The sequence below is a fragment of the Colletes latitarsis genome, chromosome 1, assembly GCF_051014445.1.
Source record: "Colletes latitarsis isolate SP2378_abdomen chromosome 1, iyColLati1, whole genome shotgun sequence".
Lineage (NCBI taxonomy): Eukaryota > Metazoa > Arthropoda > Insecta > Hymenoptera > Colletidae > Colletes > Colletes latitarsis.
In genome coordinates this window covers 22,103,955-22,128,409 of record NC_135134.1, presented here as the reverse complement: position 1 = coordinate 22,128,409, position 24,455 = coordinate 22,103,955, and positions in this window count along the sequence as shown.

Sequence of the window (24,455 nt, the reverse complement as noted above, 5' to 3'; positions counted from 1 at the left end):
ACTTGATGGCCAGATTCTGGGCTTTTTCTGGTTTGGATCACGTAGTAATGTGGTACCACACTGAAACAGTCGACTAAAGCTGGTCTCGATCAGTATTTTAGAGGATAACGCATGTTAGGTCTGGATTAGGTCTGGATTAGGTCTGGGATTTGCCCCCATCTGTCTCATACTTCCGCATTCTTCACATACCTCTTGAACAGATCCTGGGTTTTTTCTGGTTTGGATCACATAGTAGTGTGGTACCACACTGAAACAGTCGATTATACATGGTTTTGGTCAATATTTTAGAGGATAACTCATGTTCGGTCAGAGTTGGGTCTAGGATTTGCCCTCATCAGGCTCATACTTTCGCATATTTCTCTTAGTTGTTTGCCAGATCCTTTGCTCTTTCTGGTTTGGATCACATTGAAATGTGGGATCACACTGAAACAGTCAATTAAACCTGGTTTCGATCAATATTTTAGAGGATAACGCATGTTAGGTCTAGGTGAGGCCTTGAATTTGCCCTCATCAGACTCATAATTTCGAATTCTTCACATACTTGTTGATCAGATCCCATGTTTTTTCTGGTTTGGATCACGTAGAAATTTGGTACCACACTGAAACAGTCAATTAAACCTGGTTTCGATCAATATTTTAGAGGATAACGCATGTTAGGTCTGGATTAGGTCTGGATTAGGTCTGGGATTTGCCCTCTTCAGTCTCATACTTTCGCAGTCTTCACAAACTTCTTGAACAGATCCTAGGTTTGTTCCGGTTTGGGTCACATAGTAATGTGGTACCACCCAGAAACAGTCGACTAAACCTGGTCACGATCAATATTTTAGAGGATAACGCATGTTAGGTCTACGTTATGTCTGGGATTTGCTCTCATCAGGCTCATACTTTCGCATACTTCTCATACTTGTTGGCCTGATGCTGGGCTTTTTCTGGTTTGGATCACGTAGTAATGTGGTACCAGACTGAAACAGTCGACTAAACCTGGTCACGATCAGTATGTTAGAGGATAACGCATGTTAGGTCTGGGTTAGGTCTGGATTAGGTCTGGGATTTGCCCTCATCAGTCTCATACTTCCGCATTCTTCACATACTTCTTGATCAGATCCTGGGTTTTTTCTGGTTTGGATCACATAGTAGTGTGGTACCTCACTGAAACAGTCGATTAAACATGGTTTTGATCTATATTTTAGAGGACAACTCATGTTAGGTCAGAGTTGGGTCTAGGATTTGCCCTCATCAGGCTCATGCTTTCGCATATTTCTCTTACTTGTTAGCCAGATCCTTTGCTCTTTCTGGTTTGGATCACATAGAAATGTGGTACCACACTGAAACAGTCAATTAAACGTGGTTTCGATCAATATTTTAGAGGATAACGCATGTTAGATCTAGGTTAGGTCTGGGATTTGCTCTCATCAGGCTCATACTTTCGCATATTTCTCATACTTGATGGCCAGATTCTGGGCTTTTTCTGGTTTGGATCACGTAGTAATGTGGTACCACACTGAAACAGTCGACTAAAGCTGGTCTCGATCAGTATTTTAGAGGATAACGCATGTTAGGTCTGGATTAGGTCTGGATTAGGTCTGGGATTTGCCCCCATCAGTCTCATACTTCCACATTCTTCACATACCTCTTGAACATATCCTAGGTTTTTTCTGGTTTGGATCACATAGTAGTGTGGTACCACACTGAAACAGTCGATTAAACATGGTTTTGATCAATATTTTAGAGGATAACTCATGTTAGGTTAGAGTTGGGTCTAGGATTTGCCCTCATCAGGCTCATACTTTCGCATATTTCTCTTAGTTGTTAGCCAGATCCTTTGCTCTTTCTGGTTTGGATCACATTGAAATGTGGGACCACACTGAAACAGTCAACTAAACCTGGTTTCGATCAATATTTTAGAGGATAACGCATGTTAGGTCTAGGTGAGGCCTTGAATTTGCCCTCATCAGACTCATAATTTTGCATTCTTCACATACTTCTTGAACAGATCCCATGTTTTTTCTGGTTTGGATCACGTAGAAATGTGGTACCACACTGAAACTGTCGACTAAACATGGTTTCGATCAATATTTTAGAGGATAACGCATGTTAGGTCTAGGTTAGGCCTTGAATTTGCCCTCATCAGACTCATAATTTCGCATTCTTCACATACTTGTTGAACAGATCCCATGTTTTTTCTGGTTTGGATCACGTAGAAATGTGGTACCACACTGAAACAGTCGACTAAACCTGGTCACGATCAATATTTTATAGGATAGCGCATGTTAGGTCTATGTTAGGTCTGGGATTTGCTCTCATCAGGCTCATACTTTCGCATATTTATCATACTTGATGGCCAGATTCTGGGCTTTTTCTGGTTTGGATCACGTAGTAATGTGGTACCACACTGAAACAGTCGAGTAAACCTGGTCTCGATCGATATTTTAGAGGATAACGCATATTAGGTCTAGGTTAGGTCTGGGATTTGCCCTCATCTGGCTCACACTTTCGCATATTTCTCATACTCGATGGCCAAATTCTGGGTTTTTTCTGGTTTTGATCGCGTAGTAGTGTGGTACCACACTGAAACAGTCGACTAAAGCTGGTCTCGATCAGTATTTTCGGGGATAACGCATGTTAGGTCTGGATTAGGTCTGGATTAGGTCTGGGATTTGCCCTCATCAGTCTCATACTTCCGTATTCTTCAGATACTTCTTGAACAGATCCTGGGTTTTTTCTTGTTTGGATCACATAGTAGTGTGGTACCACACTGAAACAGTCGATTAAACATGGTTTCGATCAATACTTTAGAGGATAACGCATGTTAGGTCTGGATTAGGTCTGGATTAGGTCTGGGATTTGCCCTCTTCAGTCTCATACTTTCGCAATCTTCACAAACTTCTTGAACAGAACCTGGGTTTGTTCTGGTTTGGGTCACATAGTAATGTGGTACCACCCAGAAACAGTCGACTAAACCTGGTCACGATCAATATTTTAGAGGATAGCGCATGTTAGGTCTAGGTTAGGTCTGGGATTTGCTCTCATCAGGCTCATACTTTCGCATATTTCTCATACTTGATGGCCAGATTCTGGGCTTTTTCTGGTTTGGATCACGTAGTAATGTGGTACCACACTGAAACAGTCGACTAAAGCTGGTCTCGATCAGTATTTTAGAGGATAACGCATGTTAGGTCTGGATTAGGTCTGGATTAGGTCTGGGATTTGCCCCCATCTGTCTCATACTTCCGCATTCTTCACATACCTCTTGAACAGATCCTGGGTTTTTTCTGGTTTGGATCACATAGTAGTGTGGTACCTCACTGAAACAGTCGATTATACATGGTTTTGGTCAATATTTTAGAGGATAACTCATGTTCGGTCAGAGTTGGGTCTAGGATTTGCCCTCATCAGGCTCATACTTTCGCATATTTCTCTTAGTTGTTTGCCAGATCCTTTGCTCTTTCTGGTTTGGATCACATTGAAATGTGGGACCACACTGAAACAGTCAATTAAACCTGGTTTCGATCAATATTTTAGAGGATAACGCATGTTAGGTCTAGGTGAGGCCTTGAATTTGCCCTCATCAGACTCATAATTTCGAATTCTTCACATACTTGTTGATCAGATCCCATGTTTTTTCTGGTTTGGATCACGTAGAAATTTGGTACCACACTGAAACAGTCAATTAAACCTGGTTTCGATCAATATTTTAGAGGATAACGCATGTTAGGTCTGGATTAGGTCTGGATTAGGTCTGGGATTTGCCCTCTTCAGTCTCATACTTTCGCAGTCTTCACAAACTTCTTGAACAGATCCTAGGTTTGTTCCGGTTTGGGTCACATAGTAATGTGGTACCACCCAGAAACAGTCGACTAAACCTGGTCACGATCAATATTTTAGAGGATAACGCATGTTAGGTCTACGTTATGTCTGGGATTTGCTCTCATCAGGCTCATACTTTCGCATACTTCTCATACTTGTTGGCCTGATGCTGGGCTTTTTCTGGTTTGGATCACGTAGTAATGTGGTACCAGACTGAAACAGTCGACTAAACCTGGTCACGATCAGTATGTTAGAGGATAACGCATGTTAGGTCTGGGTTAGGTCTGGATTAGGTCTGGGATTTGCCCTCATCAGTCTCATACTTCCGCATTCTTCACATACTTCTTGATCAGATCCTGGGTTTTTTCTGGTTTGGATCACATAGTAGTGTGGTACCTCACTGAAACAGTCGATTAAACATGGTTTTGATCTATATTTTAGAGGACAACTCATGTTAGGTCAGAGTTGGGTCTAGGATTTGCCCTCATCAGGCTCATGCTTTCGCATATTTCTCTTACTTGTTAGCCAGATCCTTTGCTCTTTCTGGTTTGGATCACATAGAAATGTGGTACCACACTGAAACAGTCAATTAAACGTGGTTTCGATCAATATTTTAGAGGATAACGCATGTTAGATCTAGGTTAGGTCTGGGATTTGCTCTCATCAGGCTCATACTTTCGCATATTTCTCATACTTGATGGCCAGATTCTGGGCTTTTTCTGGTTTGGATCACGTAGTAATGTGGTACCACACTGAAACAGTCGACTAAAGCTGGTCTCGATCAGTATTTTAGAGGATAACGCATGTTAGGTCTGGATTAGGTCTGGATTAGGTCTGGGATTTGCCCCCATCAGTCTCATACTTCCACATTCTTCACATACCTCTTGAACATATCCTAGGTTTTTTCTGGTTTGGATCACATAGTAGTGTGGTACCACACTGAAACAGTCGATTAAACATGGTTTTGATCAATATTTTAGAGGATAACTCATGTCAGGTTAGAGTTGGGTCTAGGATTTGCCCTCATCAGGCTCATACTTTCGCATATTTCTCTTAGTTGTTAGCCAGATCCTTTGCTCTTTCTGGTTTGGATCACATTGAAATGTGGGACCACACTGAAACAGTCAACTAAACCTGGTTTCGATCAATATTTTAGAGGATAACGCATGTTAGGTCTAGGTGAGGCCTTGAATTTGCCCTCATCAGACTCATAATTTTGCATTCTTCACATACTTCTTGAACAGATCCCATGTTTTTTCTGGTTTGGATCACGTAGAAATGTGGTACCACACTGAAACTGTCGACTAAACATGGTTTCGATCAATATTTTAGAGGATAACGCATGTTAGGTCTAGGTTAGGCCTTGAATTTGCCCTCATCAGACTCATAATTTCGCATTCTTCACATACTTGTTGAACAGATCCCATGTTTTTTCTGGTTTGGATCACGTAGAAATGTGGTACCACACTGAAACAGTCGACTAAACCTGGTCACGATCAATATTTTATAGGATAGCGCATGTTAGGTCTATGTTAGGTCTGGGATTTGCTCTCATCAGGCTCATACTTTCGCATATTTATCATACTTGATGGCCAGATTCTGGGCTTTTTCTGGTTTGGATCACGTAGTAATGTGGTACCACACTGAAACAGTCGACTAAACCTGGTCTCGATCAGTATTTTAGAGGATAACGCATGTTAGGTCTGGATTAGGTCTGGATTAGGTCTGGGATTTGCCCTCATCAGTCTCATACTTCCGCATTCTTCACATACTTCTTGAACAGATCCTGGGTTTTTTCTGGTTTGGATCACATGGTAGTGTGGTACCACACTGAAACAGTCAATTAAACCTGGTTCGATCAATATTTCAGAGGATAACGCATATTAGGTCTAGGTTAGGCCTTGAATTTGCCCTCATCTGACTCATAATTTCGCATTCTGCACATTCTTGTTGAACAGATCCCATGTTTTTTCTGGTTTGGACCACGTAGAAATGTGGTACCACACTGAAACAGTAAATTAAACCTGGTTTCGATCAATATTTTAGAGGATAACCCATGTTAGGTCTAGGTTAGGCCTTGAATTTGCCCTCATCAGACTCATAATTTCGCATTCTTCACATACTTCTTGAACAGATCCTGGGTTTGTTCTGGTTTGGATCACATACTAATGTGGTACCACCCAGAAACAGTCGATTAAACCAGGTTTCGATCAATATTTTAGATGATAACGCATGTTAGGACTAGGTTAGGCCTGGGATTTGCCCTCACCAGGCTCATTCTATCGCATTCTTCACATACTTGTTCAACAGATCCTGGGATTTTTCTGCTTTGGATCACGTAGTAATGTGGTACCTCACTGAAAGAGACGATTAAACCTGGTTCCGATCAATATTTTTGAGGATAACGCATGCTAGGTCTACGTTAGGTGTGGGATTTGTTCGCATCAGGCTCATACCTTCGCTTATTTCTCATACTTGATGGCCAGATTCTGGGCTTTTTCTGGTTTGGATCACGTAGTAATGTGGTACCACACTGAAACAGTCGACTAAACCTGGTCTCGATCAGTATTTTAGAGGATAACGCATGTTAGGTCTGGATTAGGTCTGGGATTTGACCTCATCAGGGTCATACTTTCGCATACTTCTCATACTTGTTGGCCTGATCCTGGGCTTTTTCTGGTTTGGATCACGTAGTAATGTGGTACCAGACTGAAACAGTCGACTAAACCTGGTCACGATCAGTATTTTAGAGGATAACGCATGTTAGGTCTGGATTAGGTCTGGATTGGGTCTGGGATTTGCCCTCATCAGTCTCATACTTCCGCATTCTTCACATACTTCTTGATCTGATCCTGGGTTTTTTCTGGTTTGGATCACATAGTAGTGTGGAACCTCACCGAAACAGTCGATTAAACATGGTTTTGATCAATATTTTAGAGGATTACTCTTGTTAGGTCAGAGTTGGGTCTAGGATTTGCCCTCATCAGTCTCATACTTCCGCATTCTTCACATACTTCTTGATCAGATCCTGGTTTTTTTCTGGTTTGGATCACATAGTAGTGTGGTACCTCACTGAAACAGTCGATGAAACCTGGTCTCGATCAATATTTTAGAGGATAACGCAAGTGAGGTCTGGAACCCCCGGCTGCTGGAGGACGTGGTCAATACACTCTTCCCAATTGGGGAGAGGGGACCGCGTCCTCCGGCGGCGGCGGCTGTCCCAGTGGAGTGGACGGCCGAGCTGGGGGTCACGCAGGAGGAGCTGGCAGCGGCCATCAGGCGGCTCGGGGTTCGTAACACGGCCCCGGGTCCGGATGGTGTGCCCGGCCGGGTTTGGGTCTTGACCCAGGGCGTTCTTGGGGCCGACCTCAGGCGGTTGTTCGACCGCTGCCTGAGGGACGGGCGATTCCCCCCCAGTTGGAAGGTGGCGAGGATGGTCCTCCTCCGGAAGGAGGGTCGGCCCGCGGAGTCTCCTTCCGCATACCGGCCCATTTGTCTCCTCGACGAGGTGGGCAAGCTCTTCGAGCGTGTGATTGCTGCCCGCCTCGTCGAGCACCTGTCGCGGGGTGATCCCGGTCTGGCCGACTGCCAGTTCGGTTTCCGGGGGGGCCGATCGACTATCGACGCGATAGGTCGTGTGAGGGCCCTCTCGGAGGCGGCCGTCTCCCGGGAGGGGTGGCATTGGAAATATCCTTGGATATTGCCAATGCCTTTAACACCCTCCCCTGGGAAGAGATAAGGAGGGGACTCGAATATCATCGAGTCCCCCCTTGTCTCAGGGCGGTCGTCGGGGATTATCTCCGCGGCAGGTGGATCGAGTATCTGGGCCGGGATGGTGATATGCGGAGGGAGGTGTACTGCGGTGTTCCGCAGGGGTCAGTCCTCGGACCACTCCTGTGGAACATCGCGTACGACTCGGTGTTGCGGGCCGGCCTCCCCGACGGCGTCAGCACGGTGTGTTATGCGGATGACACACTGGTGCTGGCCGTCGGGGCGCACTGGGGGAGGGCCATGCGTCGCGCGGAGGAGGGGTCGCAACGCGTCGTCGACCGGATCAGGGGGATGGGGATGACGGTGGCGGTCCATAAGACCGAGGTGATTGCGTTTCATTCACCTCGGCAGGATCCGCCACCACCTCTGATCCGGGTGGGTGGGGCTGACATCGAGGTGAAGCCCCAGATCAGGTATCTAGGGCTGATACTCGATAGCCACTGGCGTTTCGAGGAGCATTTCCGCTGGTTGGTCCCCCGGTTGGAAAGGATGGTTGCGGCTCTGGGCCGGATCCTGCCCAACCTGGGGGGCCCGGCGGGCCGAGTTCGTCGCCTCTATGTGCAATGGTCCAGTCGGTGGCCCTATACGGGGCCCCCGTCTGGGCGGACGACCTGGCTGCCTCCCGGCGCAGCATGACTATGCTGCGTCGGGTGCAGAGGCACATGGCGCTCAGGGTCGTCCGCGGGTATCGGACCATGTCACATGAGGCGGCGACGGTTCTAGCGGGGATGCCGCCCATGGACCTGCTCGCGCGGTCGCACGCGGTGATGTACCGGCACCGCGTCGACCGTCGCACGGGGGTGGGGGCGGTCCCGAGCGGGCAGGAACCTGCTTGGGGCGATTTGAAGCGCCAAGCCCGGCAGTCCGTGTTGCTCGCGTGGCAGGAGCGGCTGGCTCTTCCAACCGCGGGGCACCGGACTGTCGGGGCTGTTCGGCCACTCCTGAAGGAGTGGCTGGACAGAGGCCATGGCAGCCTCACCTACCGGCTGGCACAGGTATTTTCCGGGCATGGCAGCTTCGGAAGATACCTGTGCCGGATAGGGAAGGAGCCGACGGCGCGTTGCTGCCACTGCGACGCTGAGCAGGACACGGCGGATCATACCCTGGAGGTATGCCCCGCGTGGGAGGGGGAGCGCCGTGTCCTGGTCGGCGTCGTCGGGCGGGATGTCTCGCTGCCGGGCGTGGTGCGCGCCATGCTCGGCAGCGAGGAGAAGTGGAGGGCCGTGGCCTCCTTCTGCGAGAACGTAATGTTGCAGAAGGAGGCCGCGGGGAGGGAGCGCGCCGCTGAAGCTCGCGCTCGTGCGGTGGCCCGAGGTCGTCGCCCGGTCGCGAGGCGTCGCGGGCGGCCGCCTCGGCGTGGCGGATGACCTAGGCTGGGAGGGGGGTCCTGAGCGGACCCTCCTCCCGCCAGGCGGCGCCGGGTCGGACCGGTTGGGGGTAGGAGTGCCTCCCCCTACCGGTCCGACGCAAGGGGGGCACCCTCGGCGGTCTGGTGCGGCCATGAACGCCCGGCCGCCGAGGGGTGGAAACGGGGTCGCGGGCGGTTGCGAGTTGGGGCTCGCAGCCGCCACTAAACGCGGCCCCGGGACGGATAGCGGCGGGATGGAGTGGCCCCGTCCCGCCGCTATGAGGCAGTGTGTCTACTGGGGGGACCGATTGTCCCCCCGGGGGATGGGCGCGAAAGCGCGGGCACGGGGAGGATACCGGAAGAATGCTTCGAGCGATTCCCGGTATCCTCCCAAAGCGTGCCGAAGGGTCACCGTGGGGTTTTTAGTGGGTAGGTCCCGCGCCTGTCGTTGTACGGGCGCGGGGAATCCCACACACCCCTCCCACCTCTCCCCAAGGAGGTGGGAGGGAGTCTTTCGAAGATTTTCCCCACGACAAAAAAAAAAAAAAAAAAAAAAAAAAAAGTGAGGTCTGGAATAGGTCTGGGATTTGCCCACATGAGGCTCATACTTTCGCATTTTTCACATACATGTTGAACAGATCCCGGGTTTTCTCTGGTTAGGATCACGTAGTTATATGGTACCACACTGAAACTTTTGATTAAACCTGACCGCGATCAATATTTTAGAGGATATCGCATGTTAGGTCAGAGTTGGGTCTAGGATTTGCCCTCATCAGGCTCACACTTTCATATATTTCTCATACTTGATGGCCAGATTCTGAGCTTTTGCTGGTTTGGATCACGTAGTAATGTGGTACCACACTGAAACAGTCGACTAAAGCTGGTCTCGATCAGTATTTTAGAGGATAACGCATGTTAGGTCCGGATTAGGTCTGGATAAGTTCTGGGATTTGCCCCCATCAGTCTCATACTTCCGCATTCTTCACATACCTCTTGAACAGATCCTGGGTTTTTTCTGGTTTAGATCACATAGTAGTGTGGTACCACACTGAAACAGTCGATTAAACATGGTTTTGATCAATATTTTAGAGGATAACTCATGTTAGGTCAGAGTTGGGTCTAGGATTTGCCCTCATCAGGCTCATACTTTCGCATATTTCTCTTAGTTGTTAGCCAGGTCATTTGCTCTTTCTGGTTTGGATCACATAGAAATGTGGTACCACACTGAAATAGTCAATTAATCCTGGTTTCGATCAATATTTTTGAGGATAACGCATGTTAGGTCTAGGTGAGGCCTTGAATTTGCCCACATCAGACTCATAATTTCGCATTCTTCACATACTTGTTGAACAGATCCTGGGATTTTTCTGCTTTGGATCACGTAGTAATGTGGTACCACACTGAAAAAGACGATTAAACCTGGTTCCGATCAATATTTTTGAGGATAACGCATGCTAGGTCTACGTTAGGTGGGGGATTTGCTCGCATCAGGCTCACACCTTCGCTTATTTCTCATACTTGATGGCCAGATTCTGGGCTTGTTCTGGTTGGGATCACACAGTAATGTGGTTCCACACTGAAACAGTCCATTAAACCTGGTTTCGAACGATATCTTAGAGGATATCGCATGTTAGGTCTGTGTTCGGTCTGGATTAGGTCTGGGATTTGCCCTCATCAGTCTCATACTTCCGCATTCTTCACATACTTCTTAAACAGATCCTGTGTTTTTTGTGGTTTGGATCACATAGTAGTGTAGTACCACACTGAAACAGTCGATTAAACATGGTTTTGTTCAATATTTTAGAGGATGACTCATGTTAGGTCATAGTTGGGTCTAGGATTTGCCCTCATCAGGCTCATACTTTCGCATATTTCTCTTACTTGTTAGCCAGATCCTTTGCTCTTTCTGGTTTGGATCACATAGAAATGTGGTACCACACTGAAACAGACAATTAAACCTGGTTTCGATCAATATTTTAGAGGATAACGCATGTTAGGTCTGGATTAGGTTTGGATTAGGTCTGGGATTTGCCCTCTTCAGTCTCATACTTTCGCAATCTTCACAAACTTCTTGAACAGATCCTGGGTTTGTTCTGGTTTGGATCAAACAGTAATGTGGAACCACCCAGGAACAGTCGACTAAACCTGGTCACGATCTGTATTTTAGAGGATAACGCATGTTAGGTCTAGGTTAGGTCTGAGATTTGCTCTCATCAAGCTCATACTTTCGCATATTTCTCATACTCGATGGCCAGATTCTGGGTTTTTTCTAGTTTGGATCACATAGTAGTGTGGTACCACACTGCAACAGTCGATTAAACATGGTTTCGATCAATATTTTAGAGGATAACGCATGTTAGGTCTAGGTTAGGTCTGGGATTTGACCTCATCAGGCTCATACTTTCGCATATTTCTCATACTTGATGGCCAGATTCTGGGCTTCTTCTGGTTTGGATCACGTAGTAATGTGGTGCCACACTGAAACAGTCGAATAAACCTGGTCTCGATCAGTATTTTAGAGGATAACGCATGTTAGGTCTGGATTAGGTCTGGGATTTGACCTCATCAGGGTCATACTTTCGCATACTTCTCATACTTGTTGGCCTGATCCTGGGCTTTTTCTGGTTTGGATCACGTAGTAATGTGGTACCAGACTGAACCAGTCCATTAACCCTGGTCTCGATCAATATTTTAGAGGATAACTCATGTTAGGTCAGAGTTGGGTCTAGGATTTGCCCTCATCAGGCTCATACTTTCGCATACTTCTCATACTTGTTGGCCTGATCCCGGTCTTTTTCTGGTTTGGATCACGTAGTAATGTGGTACCAGACTGAAACAGTCGACTAAACCTGGTCACGATCAGTATTTCAGAGGATAACGCATGTTAGGTCTGGATTAGGTCTGGATTAGGTCTGGGATTTGCCCTCATCAGTCTCATACTTCCGCATTCTTCACATACTTCTTGATCCGATCCTGGGTTTTTTCTGGTTTGGATCACATAGTAGTGTGGTACCTCACTGAAACAGTCGATTAAACATGGTTTTGATCAATATTTTAGAGGATAACTCTTGTTATGTCAGAGTTGGGTCTAGGATTTGCCCTCATCAGTCTCATACTTCCGCATTCTTCACATACTTCTTGATCAGATCCTGGGTTTTTTCTGGTTTGGATCACATAGTAGTGTGGTACCACACTGAAACTTTTGATTAAACCTGACCGCGATCAATATTTTAGAGGATATCGCATGTTAGGTCAGAGTTGGGTCTAGGATTTGCCCTCATCAGGCTCATACTTTCGCATATTTCTCTTACTTGTTAGCCAGATCCTTTGCTCTTTCTGGTTTGGATCACATAGAAATGTGGTACCACACTGAAACAGTCAATTAATCCTGGTTTCGATCAATATTTTAGAAGATAACGCATGTTAGGTGTAGGTTTGGTCTGGGATTTGCTCTCATCAGGCTCATACTTTCGCATATTTCTCATACTTTATGGCCAGATTCTGGGTTTTTTCTGGTTTAGATCACATAGTAGTGTGGTACCACACTGAAACAGTCGATTAAACATGGTTTTCATCAATATCTTAGAGGATAACTCATGTTAGGTCAGAGTTGGGTCTAGGATTTGCCCTCATCAGGCTCATACTTTCGCATATTTCTCTTACGTGTTAGCCAGATCCTTTGCTCTTTCTGGTTTGGATCACATAGAAATGTGGTGCCACACTGAAACAGTCAATTAAACCTGGTTTCGATCAATATTTTAGAGGATAACTCATGTTAGGTCTGGATTAGGTCTGGATTAGGTCTGGGATTTGCCCTCTTGAATCTCATACTTTCACATTCTTCACAAACTTCTTGAACAGATCCTGGGTTTGTTCTGGTTTGGATCACATAGTAATGTGGTACCACCCAGAAACAGTCGACTAAACGTAGTCTCGATCAGTATTTTAGAGGATAACGCATGTTACGTCTGGATTAGGTCTGGGATTTGACCTCATCAGGGTCATACTTTCGCATACTTCTCATACTTGTTGGCCTGATCCCGGGCTTTTTCTGGTTTGGATCACGTAGTAATGTGGTACCAGACTGAAACAGTCGACTAAACCTGGTCACGATCAGTATTTCAGAGGATAACGCATGTTAGGTCTGGATTAGGTCTGGATTAGGTCTGGGATTTGCCCTCATCAGTCTCATACTTCCGCATTCTTCACATACTTCTTGATCAGATCCTGGGTTTTTTCTGGTTTGGATCACATAGTAGTGTGGTACCTCACTGAAACAGTAGATTAAACATGGTTTTGATCAATATTTTAGAGGATAACTCTTGTTATGTCAGAGTTGGGTCTAGGATTTGCCCTCATCAGGCTCATACTTTCGCATATTTCTCTTACTTTATGGCCAGATTCTGGGCTTTTTCTGGTTTGGATCACATAGAAATGTGGTACCACACTGAAACAGTCAATTAATCCTGGTTTCGATCAATATTTTAGAAGATAACGCATGTTAGGTGTAGGTTTGGTCTGGGATTTGCTCTCATCAGGCTCATACTTTCGCATATTTCTCATACTTTATGGCCAGATTCTGGGCTTTTTCTGGTTTGGATCACGTAGTAATGTGGTACCACACTGAAAAAGACGATTAAACCTGGTTCCGATCAATATTTTTGAGGATAACGCATGCTAGGTCTACGTTAAGTGGGGGATTTGCTCGCATCAGGCTCATACCTTCGCTTATTTCTCATACTTGATGGCCAGATTCTGGGCTTGTTCTGGTTGGGATCACACAGTAATGTGGTTCCACACTGAAACAGTCCATTAAACCTGGTTTCGATTGATATTTTAGAGGATATCGCATGTTAGGTCTAGGTTAAGCCTCGGATTTGCCCTCATCAGGGTCATACTTTCATATTTTTCGCATACTTGTTGGCCAGATCTCGGGCATTTTCAGGTTTGGATCACGTGGTAATGTGGTATCACACTGAAACAGTCCATTAACCCTGGTTTCGATCAATATTTTAGAGGATAATGCATGTTAGGTCTGTGTTCGGTCTGGATTAGGTCTGGGATTTGCCCATATCAGTATCATGCTTCCGCATTCTTCACATACTTCTTGAACAGATCCTGTGTTTTTTGTGGTTTGGATCACATAGCAGTGTAGTACCACACAGAAACGGTCGATTAAACGTGGTTTTGATCAATATTTTAGAGGATGACTCATGTTAGGTCAGAGTTGGGTCTAGGATTTGCCCTCATCAGGCTCATACTTTCGCATATTTCTCTTACTTGTTAGCCAGATCCTTCGCTCTTTCTGGTTTGGATCACATAGAAATGTGGTACCACACTGAAACAGACAATTAAACCTGGTTTCGATCAATATTTTAGAGGATGACGCATGTTAGGTCTGGATTAGGTATGGATTAGGTCTGGGATTTGCCCTCATCAGTCTCATACTTTCGCAATCTTCACAAACTTCTTGAACAGATCCTGGGTTTGTTCTGGTTTGGATCACATAGTAATGTGGAACCACCCAGAGACAGTCGACTAAACCTGGTCACGATCTATATTTTAGAGGATAAGGCATGTTAGGTCTAGGTTAGGTCTGGGATTTGCACTCATCAAGCTCATACTTTCGCATATTTCTCATACTTGATGGCCAGATTCTGGGCTTTTTCTGGTTTGGATCACGTAGTAATGTGGTACCACACTGAAACGGTCGACTAAAGCTGTTCTCGATCAGTATTTTCGAGGATAACGCATGTTAGGTCTGGATTAGGTCTGGATTAGGTCTGGGATTTGCCCTCATCAGTCTCATACTTTCGCATATTTCTCATACTTGATGGCCAGATTCTGGGCTCTTTCTGGTTTGGATCACATAGAAATGTGGTGCCACACTGAAACTGTCAATTAAACCTGGTTCCGATCAATATTTTTGAGGATAACGCATGCTAGGTCTACGTTAGGTGTGGGATTTGCTCGCATCAGGCTTATACCTTCGCTTATTTCTCATACTTGATGGCCAGATTCTGGGCTTTTTCTGGTTGGGATCACACAGTAATGTGGTTCCACACTGAAACAGTCCATTAAACCTGGTTTCGATCGATATTTTGGAGGATATCGCATGTTAGCTCTAGGTTAAGCCTGGGATTTGCCCCCAACAGGGTCAATCTTTCACATTTTTCGCATACTGGTTGGCCAGATCTCGGGCATTTTCAGGTTTGGATCACGTGGTAATGTGGTATCACACTGAACCAGTCCATTAACCCTGGTCTCGGTCAACATTTTAGAGGATAACTCATTTTAGGTCTAGGTTAGGTCTGGGATTTGCTCTCATCAAGCTCATACTTTCGCATACTTCTCATACTTGTTGGCCTGATCCCGGGCTTTTTCTGGTTTGGACCACGTAGTAATGTGGTACCAGACTGAAACAGTCGACTAAACCTGGTCACGATCAGTATTTCAGAGGATAACGCATGTTAGGTCTGGATTAGGTCTGGATTAGGTCTGGGATTTGCCCTCATCAGTCTCATACTTCCGCATTCTTCACATACTTCTTGATCAGATCCTGGGTTTTTTCTGGTTTGGATCACATAGTAGTGTGGTACCTCACTGAAACAGTCGATTAAACATGGTTTTGATCAATATTTTAGAGGATAACTCTTGCTATGTCAGAGTTGGGTCTAGGATTTGCCCTCATCAGGCTCATACTTTCGCATATTTCTCTTAGTTGTTAGCCAGATCCTTTGCTCTTTCTGGTTTGAATCACATAGAAATGTGGTACCACACTGAAACAGTCAATTAATCCTGGTTTCGATCAATATTTTTGAGGATAACGCATGTTAGGTCTAGGTGAGGCCTTGAATTTGCCCACATCAGACTCATAATTTCGCATTCTTCACATACTTGTTGAACAGATCTTGGGATTTTTCTGCTTTGGATCACGTAGTAATGTGGTACCACACTGAAAAAGACGATTAAACCTGGTTCCGATCAATATTTTAGAGGATAACTCTTGCTATGTCAGAGTTGGGTCTAGGATTTGCCCTCATCAGGCTCATACTTTCGCATATTTCTCTTAGTTGTTAGCCAGATCCTTTGCTCTTTCTGGTTTGAATCACATAGAAATGTGGTACCACACTGAAACAGTCAATTAATCCTGGTTTCGATCAATATTTTTGAGGATAACGCATGTTACGTCTAGGTGAGGCCTTGAATTTGCCCACATCAGACTCATAATTTCGCATTCTTCACATACTTGTTGAACAGATCTTGGGATTTTTCTGCTTTGGATCACGTAGTAATGTGGTACCACACTGAAAAAGACGATTAAACCTGGTTCCGATCAATATTTTTGAGGATAACGCATGCTAGGTCTACGTTAAGTGGGGGATTTGCTCGCATCAGGCTCATACCTTCGCTTATTTCTCATACTTGATGGCCAGATTCTGGGCTTGTTCTGGTTGGGATCACACAGTAATGTGGTTCCACACTGAAACAGTCCATTAAACCTGGTTTCGATCGATATTTTAGAGGATATCGCATGTTAGGTGTAGGTTAAGCCTCGGATTTGCCCTCATCAGGGTCATACTTTCATATTTTTCGCATACTTGTTGGCCAGATCTCGGGCATTTTCAGGTTTGGATCACGTGGTAATGTGGTATCACACTGAAACAGTCCATTAACCCTGGTCTCGATCAATATTTTAGAGGATAATGCATGTTAGGTCTGTGTTCGGTCTGGATTAGGTCTGGGATTTGCCCACATCAGTCTCATGCTTCCGCATTCTTCACATACTTCTTGAACAGATCCTGTGTTTTTTGTGGTTTGGATCACATAGCAGTGTAGTACCACACTGAAACGGTCGATTAAACGTGGTTTTGATCAATATTTTAGAGGATGACTCATGTTAGGTCAGAGTTGGGTCTAGGATTTGCCCTCATCAGGCTCATACTTTCGCATATTTCTCTTACTTGTTAGCCAGATCCTTTGCTCTTTCTGGTTTGGATCACATAGAAATGTGGTACCACACTGAAACAGACAATTAAACCTGGTTTCGATCAATATTTTAGAGGATGACGCATGTTAGGTCTGGATTAGCTATGGATTAGGTCTGGGATTTGCCCTCTTCAGTCTCATACTTTCGCAATCTTCACAAACTTCTTGAACAGATCCTGGGTTTGTTCTGGTTTGGATTACATAGTAATGTGGAACCACCCAGAAACAGTCGACTAAACCTGGTCACGATCTATATTTTAGAGGATAAGGCATGTTAGGTCTAGGTTAGGTCTGGGATTTGCACTCATCAAGCTCATACTTTCGCATATTTCTCATACTTGATGGCCAGATTCTGGGCTTTTTCTGGTTTGGATCACGTAGTAATGTGGTACCACACTGTAACAGTCGACTAAACCTGGTCTCGATCAGTATTTTAGAGGATAACGCATGTTAGGTCTGGATTAGGTCTGGATTAGGTCTGGGATTTGCCCTCATCAGTCTCATACTTCCGCATTCTTCACATACTTCTTGAACAGATCCTGGGTTTTTTCTGGTTTGGATCACATAGTAGTGTGGTACCACACTGAAAGAGTCGACTAAACCTGGTCACGATCAATATTATAGAGGATAACGCATGTTAGGTCTAGGTTAGGTCTGGGATTTGCTCTCATCAGGCTCATATTTTCGCATATTTCTCATACTTGATGGCCTGGTTCTGGGTTTTTTCTGGTTTTGATCGCGTAGTAATGTGGTACCACACTGAAACGGTCGACTAAAGCTGGTCTCGATCAGTATTTTCGAGGATAACGCATGTTAGGTCTGGATCAGGTCTGGATTAGGTCTGGGATTTGCCCTCATCAGTCTCATACTTCCGCATTCTTCAGATACTTCTTGAACAGATTCTGGGCTTTTTCTGGTTTTGATCACGTAGTAATGTGGTACCACAATGAAACAGTCGATTAAACCTGGTCTCGATCAGTATTTTAGAGGATAACGCATGTTAGGTCTGGATTAGGTCTGGATTAGGTCTGGGATTTGCCCTCATCAGTCGCATAGTTCCGCATTCTTCACATACTTCTTGATCAGATCCTGGGTTTTTTCTGGTTTGGATCACATAGTAGTGTGGTACCTCACTGAAACAGTCGATTAAACATGGTTTTGATCAATATTTTAGAGGATAACTCTTGTTATGTCAGAGTTGGGTCTAGGATTTGCCCTTATCAGTCTCATACTTCCGCATTCTTCACATACTTCTTGATCAGATCCTGGGTTTTTTCTGGTTTGGATCACATAGTAGTGTGGTACCACACTGAAACTCTTGATTAAACCTGACCGCGATCAATATTTTAGAGGATATCGCATGTTAGGTCAGAGTTGGGTCTAGGATTTGCCCTCATCAGGCTCATACTTTCGCATATTTCTCTTACTTGTTAGCCAGATCCTTTGCTCTTTCTGGTTCGGATCACATAGAAATGTGGTACCACACTGAAACAGTCAATTAATCCTGGTTTCGATCAATATTTTAGAAGATAACGCATGTTAGGTGTAGGTTAGGTCTGGGATTTGCTCTCATCAGGCTCATACTTTCGCATATTTCTCATACTTTATGGCCAGATTCTGGGTTTTTTCTGGTTTAGATCACATAGTAGTGTGGTACCACACTGAAACAGTCGATTAAACATGGTTTTCATCAATATTTTAGAGGATAACTCATGTTAGGTCAGAGTTGGGTCTAGGATTTGCCCTCATCAGGCTCATACTTTCGCATATTTCTCTTAGTTGTTAGCCAGATCCTTTGCTCTTTCTGGTTTGGATCACATAGAAATGTGGTACCACACTGAAACAGTCAATTAATCCTGGTTTCGATCAATATTTTTGAGGATAACGCATGTTAGGTCTGGATTAGGTCTGGATTAGGTCTGGGATTTGCCCTCATCAGTCTCATACTTCCGCATTCTTCACATACTTCTTGAACAGATCCTGGGTTTTTTCTGGTTTGGATCACATAGTAGTGTGGTACCACACTGAATCAGTCGACTAAACCTGGTCACGATCAATACTATAGAGGATAACGCATGTTAGGTCTAGGTTAGGTCTGGGATTTGCTCTCATCAGGCTCATATTTTCGCATATTTCTCATACTTGATGGCCTGATTCTGGGTTTTTTCTGGTTTTGATCGCGTAGTAATGTGGTACCACACTGAAACGGTCGACTAAAGCTGGTCTCGATCAGTATTTTAGAGGATAACGCATGTTAGGTCTGGATTAGGTCTGGATTAGGTCTGGGATTTGCCCTCATCAGTCGCATAGTTCCGCATTCTTCACAAACTTCTTGAACAGATCCTGGGTTTGTTCTGGTTTGGATCACATAGTAATGTGGTACCACCCAGAAACAGTCGACTAAACCTGGTCACGATCAATATTTTAGAGGATAACCCATGTTAGGTCTAGGTTAGGTCTGGGATTTGCTCTCATCAGGCTCATACTTTCGCATATTTCTCATACTTGATGGCCAGATTCTGGGCTTTTTCTGGTTTGGATCACGTAGTAATGTGGTACCACACTGAAACAGTCGACTAAACCTGGTCTCGATCAGTATATTAGAGGATAACGCATGTTAGGTCTGGATTAGGTCTGGGATTTGACCTCATCGGGGTCACACTTTCGCATACTTCTCATACTTGTTGGCCTGATCCTGGGCTTTTTCTGGTTTGGATCACGTAGTAATGTGGTACCAGACTGAAACAGTCGACTAAACCTGGTCACGATCAGTATGTTAGAGGATAACGCATGTTAGGTCTGGATTAGGTCTGGGATTTGCCCTGATCAGTCTCATACTTCCGCATTCTTCACATACTTCTTGATCAGATCCTGGGTTTTTTCTTGTTTGGATCACATAGTAGTGTGGTACCTCACTGAAACAGTCGATTAAACATGGTTTTGATCAATATCTTAGAGGATAACTCATGTTAGGTCAGAGTTGGGTCTAGGACTTGCCCTCATCAGGCTCATACTTTCGCATATTTCTCTTACTTGTTAGCTAGATCCTTTGCTCTTTCTGGTTTGGATCACATAGAAATGTGGTACCACACTGAAACAGTAAATTAAACCTGGTTTCGATCAATATTTTAGAGGATAACGCATGTTAGGTCTAGGTTAGGTCTGGGATTTGCTCTCATCAGGCTCATACTTTCGCATATTTCTCATACCTGATGGCCAGATTCTGGGCTTTTTCTAGTTTGGATCACGCAGTAATGTGGTACCACACTGAAACAGTCTATTAAACCGGGTATCGATCAATATTTTAGAGGATAACGCAAGTTAGGTCTGGGATAGGTCTGGGATTTGCCCTCATGAGGCTCATACTTTCGCATTTTTCACATACTTGTTGAGCAGATCCTGGGTTTTTTCTGGTTTGGATCACATAGAAATGTGGTACCACACTGAAACAGTCAATTAAGCCTGGTTTCGATCAATATTTTAGAGGATAACGCATGTTAGGTCTAGGTTAGTTCTGGGATTTGCTCTCATCAGGCTCATACTTTCGCATATTTCTCATACTTGATGGCCAGATCCTTTGCTCTTTCTGGTTTGGATCACATAGAAATGTGGTACCACACTGAAGCAGTCAATTAAACCTGGTCACGATCAGTATGTTAGAGGATAACGCATGTTAGGTCTGGATTAGGTCTGGGATTTGCCCTCATCAGTCTCATACTTCCGCATTCTTCAGATACTTCTTGAACAGATTCTGGGCTTTTTCTGGTTTGGATCACGTAGTAATGTGGTACCAGAATGAAACAGTCGATTAAACCTGGTCTCGATCAGTATTTTAGCGGATAACGCATGTTAGGTCTGGATTAGGTCTGGATTAGGTCTGGGATTTGCCCTCATCAGTCGCATAGTTCTGCATTCTTCACATACTTCTTGAACAGATCCTGGGTTTTTTCTGGTTTGGATCACATAGTAGTCTGGTACCACACTGAAACAGCCGACTAAACCTGGTCACGATCAATATTATAGAGGATAACGCATGTTAGGTCTGGGTTAGGTCTGGGATTTGCTCTCATCAGGCTCATGCTTTCGCATATTTCTCATACTTGATGGCCAGATTCTGGGTTTTTTCTGGTTTTGATCGCGTAGTAATGTGGTACCACACTGAAACGGTCGACTAAAGCTGGTCTCGATCAGTATTTTCGAGGATAACGCATGTTAGGTCTGGATTAGGTCTGGATAAGGTCTGGAATTTGCCCTCATCAGTCTCATACTTCCGCATTCTTCAGATACTTCTTGAACAGATCCTGGGTTTTTTCTGGTTTGTATCACATAGTAGTGTGGTACCACACTGAAACAGTCGATTAAACATGGTTTTGATCAATATTTCAGAGGATAACTCATGTTAGGTCGGAGTTGGGTCTAGGATTTGCCCTCATCAGGCTCATACTTTCGCATATTTCTCTTACTTGTTAGCCAGATCCTTTGCTCTTTCTGGTTTGGATCACATAGAAATGTGGTACCACACTGAAACAGTCAATTAAGCCTGGTTTCGATCAATATTTTAGAGGATAACGCATGTTAGGTCTAGGTTAGGTCTGGGATTTGCTCTCATCAGGCTCATACTTTCGCACATTTCTCATACTTGATGGCCAGATTCTGAGCTTTTTCTGGTTTGGATCACGTAGTAATGTGGTACCACACTGAAACAGTCGACTAAACCTGGTCTCGATCAGTATGTTAGGGGATAACGCATGTTAGGTCTGGAGTAGGTCCGGGATTTGCCCTCATCAGTCTCATAATTTCGCATTCTTCACATACTTCTTGAACAGATCCTGGGTTTGTTCTGGTTTGGATCACATAGTAATGTGGTACCACCCAGAAACAGTCGATTAAACCAGATTTCGATCAATATTTTACATGATAACGCATATTAGGGCTAGATTAGGCCTGGGATTTGCCCTCATCAGGCTCATACTTTCGCATATTTCTCTTACTTGTTAGCCAGATCCTTTGCTCTTTCTGGTTTGGATCACATAGAAATGTGGTACCACACTGAAACAGTCAATTAAGCCTGGTTCCGATCAATATTTTTGAGGATAACGTATGCTAGGTCTACGTTAGGTGTGGGATATGCTCGCATCAGGCTCATACCATCGCTTATTTCTCATACTTGATGGCCAGATTCTGGGCTTTTTATGGTTGGGATCACACAGTAATGTGGTTCCACACTGAAACAGTCCATTAAGCCTGGTTTCGATCGATATTTTAGAGGATATCGCATGTTAGGTCTAGGTTAAGCCTGGGATTTGCCCTCATCAGGGTCATACTTTCACATTTTTCGCATACTTCTTGGCCAGATCTCGGGCATTTTCAGGTTTGGATCACGTGGTAATGTGGTATCACACTGAAACAGTCCATTAACCCTGGTCTCGATCAATATTTTAGAGGATAACGCATGTTAGGTCTGTGTTCGTTCTGGATTAGGTCTGGGATTTACCCTCATCAGTCTCATACTTCCGCATTCTTCATATACTTCTTGAACAGATCCTGTGTTTTTTGTGGTTTGGATCACATAGTAGTGTGGTAGCACACTGAAACAGTCGATTAAACATGGTTTTGATCAATATTTTAGAGGATGACTCATGTTAGGTCAGAGTTGGGTCTAGGATTTGCCCTCATCAGGCTCATAATTTCGCATTCTTCTCATACTTGTTGAGCAGATCCCATGTTTTTTCTGGTTTGGATCACGTAGAAATGTGGTACCACACTGAAACAGTCCATTAACCCTGGTCTCGATCAATATTTTAGAGGATAACGCATGTTAGGTCTGTGTTCGGTCTCGATTAGGTCTGGGATTTGCCCTCATCAGTCTCATACTTCCGCATTCTTCACATACTTCTTGAACAGATCCTGGGTTTTTTGTGGTTTGGATCACATAGAAATGTGGTACCACACTGAAACAGTCAACTAAACCTGGTTTCGATCAATATTTTAGACGATAACGCATGTTAGGTCTAGGTTAAGTCTGGGATTTGCTCTCATCAGGCTCATACTTTCGCATATTTCTCATTCTCGATGGCCAGATTCTGGGTTCTTTCTGGTTTTGATCGCGTAGTAGTGTGGTACCACACTGAAACAATCGACTAAAGCTGGGCTCGATCAGTATTTTCGAGGATAACGCATGTTAGGTCTGGATTAGGTCTGGGATTTGCCCTCATCAGTCTCATACTTCCGCATTCTTCAGATACTTCTTGAACAGATCCTGGGTTTTTTCTTGTTTGGATCACATAGTAGTGTGGTACCACACTGAAACAGTCGATTAAACATGGTTTCGATCAATATTTTAGAGGATAGCGCATGTTAGGTCTAGGTTAGGCCTGGGATTTGCCCTCACCAGGCTCATACTTTCGCATTCTTCACATACTTGTTGAACAGATCCTGGGATTTTTCTGCTTTGGATCACGTAGTAATGTGGTACCACACTGAAAGAGACGATTAAACCTGGTTTCGATCGATATTTTAGAGGATATCGCTTGTTAGGTCTAGGTTAAGCCTGGGATTTGCCCTCATCAGGGTCATACTTTCACATTTTTCGCATACTTGTTGGCCAGATCTCGGGCATTTCCAGGTTTGGATCACGTGGTAATGTGGTATCACACTGAAACAGTCCATTAACCCTGGTCTCGATCAATATTTTAGAGGATAACGCATGTTAGGTCTGTGTTCGGTCTAGATTAGGTCTGGGATTTGCCCTCATCAGTCTCATACTTCCGCATTCTTCACATACTTCTTGAACAGATCCTGTGTTTTTTGTGGTTTGGATCACATAGTAGTGTAGTAGCACACTGAAACAGTCGATTAAACATGGTTTTGATCAATATTTTAGAGGATGACTCATGTTAGGTCAGAGTTGGGTCTAGGATTTGCCCTCATCAGGCTCATACTTTCGCATATTTCTCTTACTTGTTAGCTAGATCCTTTGCTCATTCTGGTTTGGATCACATAGAAATGTAGTACCACACTGAAACAGTCAATTAAGCCTGGTTTCGATCAATATTTTAGAGGATAACGCATGTTAGGTCTAGGTTAGGTCTGGGATTTGCTCTCATCAGGCTCATACTTTCGCATATTTCTCATACTTGATGGCCAGATCCTTTGCTCTTTCTGGTTTGGATCACATAGAAATGTGGTACCACACTGAAGCAGTCAATTAAACCTGGTTCCGATCAATATTTTAGAGGATAGCGCATGTTAGGTCTAGTGTAGGTCTGGGAGTTGCTCTCATCAGGCTCATACTTTCGCATATTTCTCATACTTGATGGCCAGATTCTGGGCTTTTTCTGGTTTGGATCACGTAGTAATGTGGTACCACACTGAAACAGTCGACTAAACCTGGTCTCGATCAGTATTTTAGAGGATAACGCATGTTAGGTCTGGATTAGGTCTGGATTAGGTCTGGGATTTGCCCTCATCAGTCTCATACTTCCGCATTCTTCAGATACTTCTTGAACAGATTCTGGGCTTTTTCTGGTTTGGATCACGT